A 9238-nucleotide genomic window follows, 5' to 3' on the forward strand; every position below is an offset into this window, starting at 1 on the left:
TTTTTTAAAGGACTTATTTATCCATATAACTCATAAAGTTCACAAAAGCTCTGTAGAACTTGAGGAGAAAATGTTTAACATGCTATTGAATATTTTCAGTGTGTGTTGACAGTGTTGACTGTGTATAGCAAGCTGTAACACTTATTCTCTCCCATGCTGTGCTGAGATAAGCATTGTTGAACTAGATAGGCATGGATAACTTTGTTATTGCTAATCTCCCGGCATTTTATTGGTTGCATGACCTCAAACTGCAGTCACGCTGTGTTGGGCATAGGACAGCTGACCACAGCAATACTAATCATGTCAGCACCCCTTCACGGAGGGCGTAGTTCAGCACAATTTTGTAATGTAAGACTGAGCAATATTAGTGAATTTGACGACCAAAGATGACAAGTTTTGTTGGTGGAACAAAAGTGGTTTTCAGTCATATTCCCAAAAAGTCCTGATATATTAGATTAATGTGCAATAAGGAATAATTGTCAGATGTACAGGTAACCTCTATGGACTAATGTTTGACTTGCTATAAGTGTGGAAAGTTTTGCACTCATACTAACATTAACACTTCCTGCTGGGCCAATGTTAGTGAACTTTGCTTCCTTTATGCCTTAGGCATTATTATTTACTTTGCATTGGGATAGAAAATTCATGCAAATTTTACTACCTCCAAGAATCCATGCTGACAGTGTTTGTGAGTGAAGACCCACCGAGCTGAACAGACATGTGTCCGGGTATTATATTTAATCCTATAGTTCATTTCTCTTTCAGTGTTCTCTTATGCTGTTCAAGCCAATGGCTCTGTAAAGCTCATCCAGTTCTCCATGTTGTGATGGGTTTGTTTTCAATTAGGTTTAGTTATTGAATTTTCATAGTTGAATAGTATTTCAAAACAAGCTCAAGTGAGTTTTGCTGACTTCTAATATTTGCAGTGAATGGACATTGATAACAAGGAGACTTTCATTTCTGAATTCTCACAGTGACTGTAGGCCCACATGCTATTAAATCTACTATGACACTTTGCATATTGTTTTAACCCTGCATATTTTTCAGATATGTTGGATTGTGGATGACATGTATATATCTGTCATTGTGGGTGTAGATGGAAGTACCTGAAAATGTCAGTTTCTAAAGCCCAGTGCATGATCCATCAAAAAAGACAAAAGGGACTCACTGTGAGCAGTATTTATCATAATTATTCACTACTTTGTAGTAGTATATTGCACACATGTAGAGTGACACTGAAGGCTTATGTGAAAATGTTCACCTGTAGGCCTACTACATTATAGTGTACATAACTATGGGTGATATTGCTGTATACGATATTTGTGGTCCTCCGTAGTGTTTGTTGTTGTTGTTGGGTTTTTTTTTTTTCATTTTTTTAAGCATTCAAGTGGCAAAAAAAAAAAAATTAGAAGAAGAAAACCAAAAAGAGATTCCTGCGTTTATACTGTCGGTGTGATAGTTTCTATGCTCTAATGTCCTTGATAATATTCTCTGTATTCAAGTGAGTGCAAGAAGGGAATATTTAAAGAACCTTTTTAGCCCCATTTCTGTCAAGAGCACCTGAGCTTTTGAGGCAACAGGAGTAACATGCCTTGAATTATTTATATATTTGTCTCTCACTAATGTTCACTTACAACAGCATGTGTAGTTCTGATATAGTTGGAAAGGTCATTGTTTTGTTATATTTTCCGAAAGGAGAAACAGGGTTTTTGTTTTTATGTACTAAATGTCAGGAAACACTTTTTTTGTTGTTATTTGAATCTCTAGACTGGTCAGTAGCACCCATAGCCTCAGAGAACATTACAATTACAGTGCACTCCCTTTATAATGCAGTTTGTTACAATGAAGTCAAAATTGAGATTCCAAAATGATCGTCTGTATTATACATACGTGATTGTTCAGCTGTGATGAAATTTCGAGATGACAAAATAATTCCAATGGTGCCGAGGACTTTGTTATTACAGGAGTGCACTGTATCAGTTTTATTGTCTTCTTACCAATGTAAATCAAACTTAACTGTGTATGAATTGGAGGGATATGGTTCAGTACTACCAGTTTATTCCACAACAACAACAAAGAATGTATTCATTGTCCATGAGAGGGAGGCGCATTATAAGCATTCTGAACCAGCAATAGGTCTCTGCTGTGTGTTTGCTTGAGCAGTAGTACATAATTTCTATATCTTTGTAGAAACAACCCTAGATAACAAGTACAGTATTCCTGTCATGTAATTTACTAGTGTGTATCTGCACATATATCTCTCTCCTTCTCTCCAATCTACAGCAACTAAGAAATGACCCCACAAAATAAGGGGGGGGGGGGGGGGAAGAGTTTGAAAGGGAATTCCGTGGTCCAATAAATATGTGTACCTCTACACCGGTGATATCAAAACAATGTTTGAATACACACTGTGTTGTGTTCTATAGTTATATAATTTTTTTCAGGCTGATCTTATATGTCAAAATCTATCGCTTAGCCATGAAGATGCCATTTTGTCTTCTGTGCTTTGTGCGATTAGTTTTAAGAGCTAACATGGTCAGAGGTCCTACTATGTTGTTTACACTCTCCCCGCTTGGTTGATCTCTCACCTTTTTTTCCTTTTTGCCTTATAAAGGTAGGCATGCACTAACTCTTCTTCTCCCATTAATCTGTTGATGCTAACTTACATTTCTTGGTGTAATAGTCCAGAGCAAAGCATTCACAAGTTTTGACTTGTTGACAAGTTGAGTTTCTCATGGCATTTGTTATTCTTAGCCTTATCTTTCTCAGAAGTTGGTATGATTATCATCTTCCCCTGCAATATGTAACAGTGACATGTAGTGGAGTTTTGAGTGTGTTGTACAAGTATATTATGTTTGTATATTTAATCATAAGTGTCAAAAGTCATAAGTAAACAGAATCTCATCTTGTGTATATCAGTCTCTGACAAACCAAGTGAGGAAAATGTGTGTTTGTAATGTCCAGTTTGTAAAGGGCCCCCGAAGGCACAACTGATTTGTGTTTTGTATGTAATAGATGCATCCACATGTGTATCAAGTGATTTGCAATGTGGTGTTCATGGTACACCATATAGATGTTGAATTTGAACATTTATTTTCCCCCCTCATTTCTCATGTGGAACTCAAAATTTGGAGGAGAGTGTGCTCTACCATAAAAGTAAATCTTTACCCACTTTTTGTGACATATGCATACTTTAAAACTTGAATGGTTTGGAATGCTCATGTGATAGAGTCTCCTTTCTTGATAGGAAGAAAGTAAAGTTTTTGTTGATGTTGTTGCACAAGTTATGGTATATGTTTTTAGGGAAGCCCTTTGTTAATGTATATGGATATACATGTCTGATTTGAAAGGTGTGGATTTTAAGTGCTTCCTGACTTTCAGTTGATGTCATTGATATGAGTTTGGTACATTTTTAGGCATCAAGTTTGTACATCTGCAGTGTGCTATGATCTGAAAGAGACATGGTTTGGGTTTGTTGACTTTCAGAATGTGCAGTGAAAGAGATCTGCAAAATTGTGTGTGTATTGTTTTTTTTTTTCTTCTTTTTCCATGAAGATACCAACAGTGTTCATATTTGGTAAAATGGACTGTTGTCATTTCCTTTTGACGGCAGTTGCCATCTTCTGCAAGTACAGTACAAATGTATGATGTAATTAGTCATGATTAGTGTCCATTGTACACATTGGCTATAGATTTTTAAAAAAAAATAGGACTCTGGCTGTAGATTAAACAAAAATAGGGGGAAAGGGTTAAAATGTCATCAATAAAAGAGGCTAGGCTGAATGATAAGTGATTATGTCGTATTCACTTATTCATGCTGACTTTGACGGAGTGATCAGCTGTATAATGTATTAAAGGGATGTGTTATCCTCTTCAGTGGCTCCACTAGTTGGTGACAATGCTACTAGTATGCTAGTCCACTGACTGAAATGTCTTTTTGCTGCTGTACTGGGTGGTATAAGAAAGAATAGAGCAGTTGCCATCTCTGACAGCGTAGTATGTGGAAACCTCCGTTTCGGGGCAGCAGGCTCATGGACATATGATGACCTGAGGTGTACTCACAATGACAGGTCATGTGCAGATGGTTGGGGTTGTGAATTATAGAAACATCCAGAATCTGGACTATCGGCATACCGGCACTCTTTCGGCTGTCCGTCATGCAGAATTTGCTGCTGAAGCAACTGCATGTGAAGGCCTCCAGGATTTATCATGAAATACTAACTGTTACCAAGGAGCTTGTGTTTGAAGCTACTTGCTGTTACTGATATCTGCAAGGTACTGTAAAACCAGAAACATTTGAAGAGTTTATTTGCAAAAACCGATAAGTCCATATTTGCCAAATGGAGATATTTGCGATTAAAGGTCAAGAAAAATAAAGAGAATAATAAGAAAATTTGTGTTTCTTTTGACCATAACTTTAAAAATGTACCTTTATATGTAGTGACCAGTATATCATTTAAAAGGTATTTTTTTGTACTTTATGACAGAGACAGTACTTCAAAATCTTCAAAAATGGACTTATTGGTTTTTGCGAACAAACTCTTCATATCGGAGAAAAGGGAACTGTGGTCTTTTCTTTTCCTGTTCAAGTAAAGTCATCCGTATGTGTCAGGGTAGACATCAGGGTGAGTGACCATTAAAGTGAATGATGCAATGGCTTAAACGTATGTTAGTTGTCCTGCCAAGCTACCTTGATCAGATGACTGGTTCTATTAATTTCATGTTATTCCTCTGCAAAAAGATATGTGTAACCTATGAGCATACTTTTTTTCTTTGTTTCTAGTATCAAACTGCTAGCCAAGGACACTTGGTATATATGTTACAATGTAATTTTCAGATTTCTTGATATGTCGTGTTGATCTGGCTGATGATCTTAAGTGACATTTGATATGTAAGTTTAAAGAAAAAGAAGAAGAAATTGTACTGGTTTGTACAGCTAGTGGATGGTGTATTTTGTAGCTACTGTGAACTCGTATTTCAGAGTCCTCATTGGGACTGGGTTCAATGAGCAACTCATAGTATTCCTTTCCTTTGTGGCTGGCACAGATGGTGTACACTGTTAATTACTTAGAAATGGACACATTAAAAAATTGAGTAGCACCATGGAAATGTATTTGTGTAAATTGATGTATTGATGATGTTGTGTTGGCCATGAATGTGTAACTTCTATTTTGCATCGTAATGGATTTTTTTCTCCCTCCACCAGAAGGGGGTAAAAATGCAAATCCTCTGTGCTGGTATATGTTGAAAAACTCAATACATTCAGAATTGAGAACATGTACAGTACAGTAAATGCGATTTGCTTAAGGGTGAAGCTTTATTTTCAGTGTTATTTTATATTTCAGTTGTGACTTGAAAAGTTGAATTGGAACATATTTTAATAAATGTACATGGTGTTCAATTTTAACCTGTTTTGAGTACATTTGTTCACTGTCTTGATTTGTTTATGTTTTCTTGTATGTAGGAAAAGAGAGAACCCCAAATTTGCATGACAAGTGCATCTCTTACCTAACAAATATGAATATGTTGCTAAAAATTTTATAAACACCTTGTGTGTTCTGCCAAGATGTGATTCCCTTTCTGTGGCACAGATCAGAGTTTTATTCTAATTTTGCTTTTCCAAGAGTAAAACACTTGTTTTGACCTCTTTCTGATTAATGAAATTGCCCCACATGCATGCACGCATACACATTAGGTCAAACATCAACATTTTTTTTTTTTGGGTAAAATAATCTATATTAAGATTTCAAATAAACAGGCACATGTATGATATGCAACTGTTATATTTGACATTGCCATCTTAAAGATGTTCATATTTTCTTTCCGAGTTTTCAAAGGTTTCTTGTTTGCGTGTGTGCGTGTGTATGTGTGTGCGTGTGTGCTTTAGCCTTGTGTATTATGACCACCTGAAATTCTCTTAACCCTGCTGAAGATAAGTATCAGGAAAATACAACCAAACACCTTGTTCTTCAAGCATCCTCCTCCAATACTTCACAATGCCTGAAGTTCTAGAAGGCAATAAGGATCAATGATGATTACAATAATGATAATACAGTATTTGCATTCTTTATCTTGTCATTTTCCTAGAAGTCAAAGCATGTACTCTGTGCGTGTGTGCATATTACTCTCCTTCTGGTCCTTCTTTCATTCATGGTAATACAATGTATTTTGCATCGGATGAGAAGCTCCTGAGCGCTGAACATACTTCCGCGGGGGCAGGGGGATGTTTTCGTCTCTTCACTGTCAAAATTGGGATTTCCCAAGAAAATTGATAATAATCGGACACATTGCAACACTGCATGTCAGTCGGCAGCTCAAATTACTAGTACTAGTAGGCTGCCCTCTTGTGGTAATGGTGTGATCGACCATTGTGTAGCTAGTTAGTTGTAAATTGTGTGCATTTTATTGTGTGCCACTGAGTTCTGTGGTTGTATGCAAGAAGTGGACATCCGATGAGAGAGCTCGAAAACGCTGCTGCATAAACGTACCCGGGATCGGATCGATCGATCCGAGACAGACTTCACTAATCACACCACGACCTACCTGCCTATAGGTCTACGTGACACGTACAGACGGCCGGCTGAAAATACAATTCTACTTTCAACAGATATCACAAAAGTGTTAGACTCCCTAGAATCAACGCGAACATATTCCTTTTTGGCCACTCATCTGTCCGAGCGTGTTAACTTGGTAAGTTTATCCCTCCTGTTGGGGTGTTCTTCCGAGAAGACGGATAGTTTTACTACATACAAATGTACTACTACTTAACTAACAAGTGCTAGCTATGTATGGAGAAGTTACTCTGTGACATGACAGTGTGGTGTGGCAGGAATGGTTGACACCTTGTGTGGTAGTGTACCGGTATTCGTTCTCATTGGTTTCTGCACCACAAGCTAGCTTAGAAGTCATTACAACTTCTTACAGCTTACAGCCAACATTGAAAGACAAGGGACTTGTGAGTGTGGGTAGTACTCTGGCTAACTTGGCTTGGTACTCGTGTTGGTTCCCGCCATAGTGTCAGTGACTAGGTTAGGCCCTAGGGTAACATCCCCAGTATTCGGTCACTTAAGCTTTTTTGCAATATTTTTCAAACTAAAATAATATATACATAGTTCTACATCATATCTACAGCAATGTATGTGTGAAATATATCAAATTTCTTTAATCTCAACTTTCATTTTGTTAAATATCTCACAGAATTGCACAAAATCCCGAAATATTTCCCCTTGAAAATTCCCCAGTATACGGTCACCGGCACCAGTATTCGGTCACGCGATGTGCGCGTTCAAAGTCAATGCATGTTCAAGGCAGCTGAAAAATGCGCTCGCGCGCTACCTTGTTGGCGCAAAATTGCATCGGGGACCTTGCGGCGACCGTTGGTGACCGAATACTGGGGCCTCGGCACTTGCATTCAACCCTTGTACATTGGGACACTGTATCGGCACGTACGGAAATTTTGTTTTTCTTTTGCGTTTTTGAGGATACCATTACACTCCAAGCTTGCGATAAGCGAAAAATCCCGCGAGAGAACGGCGTATTTCTCAATTTTTAGCGCTTTTTCAGCGACCCGTACTCTTAAAACTGGGCCTTATTCGCGCGCTTTTAGAAAGTAGCGCCGACTCTGCACTTTTGAAGGTAAAATTTGGGATTTTAGATGGATTTTTGGAGGGGGCTAAGGGAGTTTCCTGTTGTGAATGAGTGTGCAAGTATGTGAATTAATGTGATTTGCGTGTGTTGTGACAGTTGAACTTACTGGCTGGTGACTAGTGATAAGTGACCGAATACCGGTGGCTGACTGAATACTGGTGCCCTTACCCTAATGATTATGACAAATTTAGACTAGACTAGATCTAACATAGAGATCTAACAAAACATGTTAATTTAGACTCTTTAGACTATGCCGTCGATCGTCTATGTTATTGTTAATGACAAATTGGTGGTGCTTCAAATTCATGAAATTCTTCTGTCGAGTGTTTTCATTGCAACTGATTGACAAATTGCCCTACATCAACGTAAATAAGCACTGCATTGCATTGATCAGTGTTATGGACCGATATGGTGTTACCTGTTATGGTAGATTGGTGGTGTAACGTTGAATTCATATATGATAACAATAGTAGGAAACATTTAGAGTAAAACCACCAGCCACCACAACTGACCAGTTTTCGGAGACGCGCAAGCTTTTCTGCCATATTTGTTCAACTGAAATAAAACATACAAAATCATATCCATAACAATGAAAGGTTATCTATGTTTATATCATAGTCATATTTATCTATCAGACTAGAGTATTTTAATATCATCAACCGTAGTTATGGGTAAACTCAGCCTAGCGGGTAAACTCGGCCCGCAGCGCGGGCATTACAAGTGGCCGAGTTTACCAGCTAGGCAGAGTTTACCCATAACTATGGTATCTATTTATCTGTCTATCATTATCAGAGAGGTAGTTTAATATATTACATTCTATTTCATTCTCTGCTAAATGGATGCACTGCGCACTGTGCTGAGACATCGCAAGACTGACATACTTTTCAACTTAAAACTCTTTTTGACTTGCAAATTTCATGAAAACTCTCTGATATGGTTGTTTTTAGCATCTGCAACGGTTGCACAAAATTCAATTGACAAACAGTGAAGCATGGTGTGCATTTCTACATGATTACCGGCATGTGTTACTATGTGATTTTAAACCACAAACAAAACAAATCAAATAGAGTTACTATTTAAACAGTAGCAATAGCACTACGAGTTAGTCCAGTTGTCTCAGGAAACCATCATACAGTATGTCCTGTGTTAATTTGAAGGTGAATTATGACTCTCTGTATTTAAAGTGTATTAATGTTTATCCATGCTGCTCAAATAGGTCTATGCGATATAGAATCTACACCTAATTAAAATGAGTAGACAACTGACTCTGCAACATGTCATCAATCTTTATAATCTCTTGAACTCGAGGATTTCTGTAGAATGCTTTCTTGTGTAACTTTGTTCAGTGCAGAAGCCAACTTGTATCTCTGTGGCATGTTAAGAACATTGCAGAAGATGCCTAGACAGACATACAGCAGCATTAATATCAATGGTTGTGTTCATTTAAGGTGTTTAATGATTACCCCAACAATGTTTACCAAAAGTCCACGATATCGAAGTTGGATTAGAGTTACCGGTAGTTGGATTTTTTTTTTCCATTCTTGCCTAAATTTGTTTTTAGTGTTTTATGTTTTTTATTTTGCCTCAGCCT

Source organism: Diadema antillarum, unplaced genomic scaffold (assembly GCF_040938485.1).
Source record: "Diadema antillarum isolate AM-2024a unplaced genomic scaffold, OU_Dant_1.0 seq00000565_RagTag, whole genome shotgun sequence".
NCBI classification, from domain to species: domain Eukaryota; kingdom Metazoa; phylum Echinodermata; class Echinoidea; order Diadematoida; family Diadematidae; genus Diadema; species Diadema antillarum.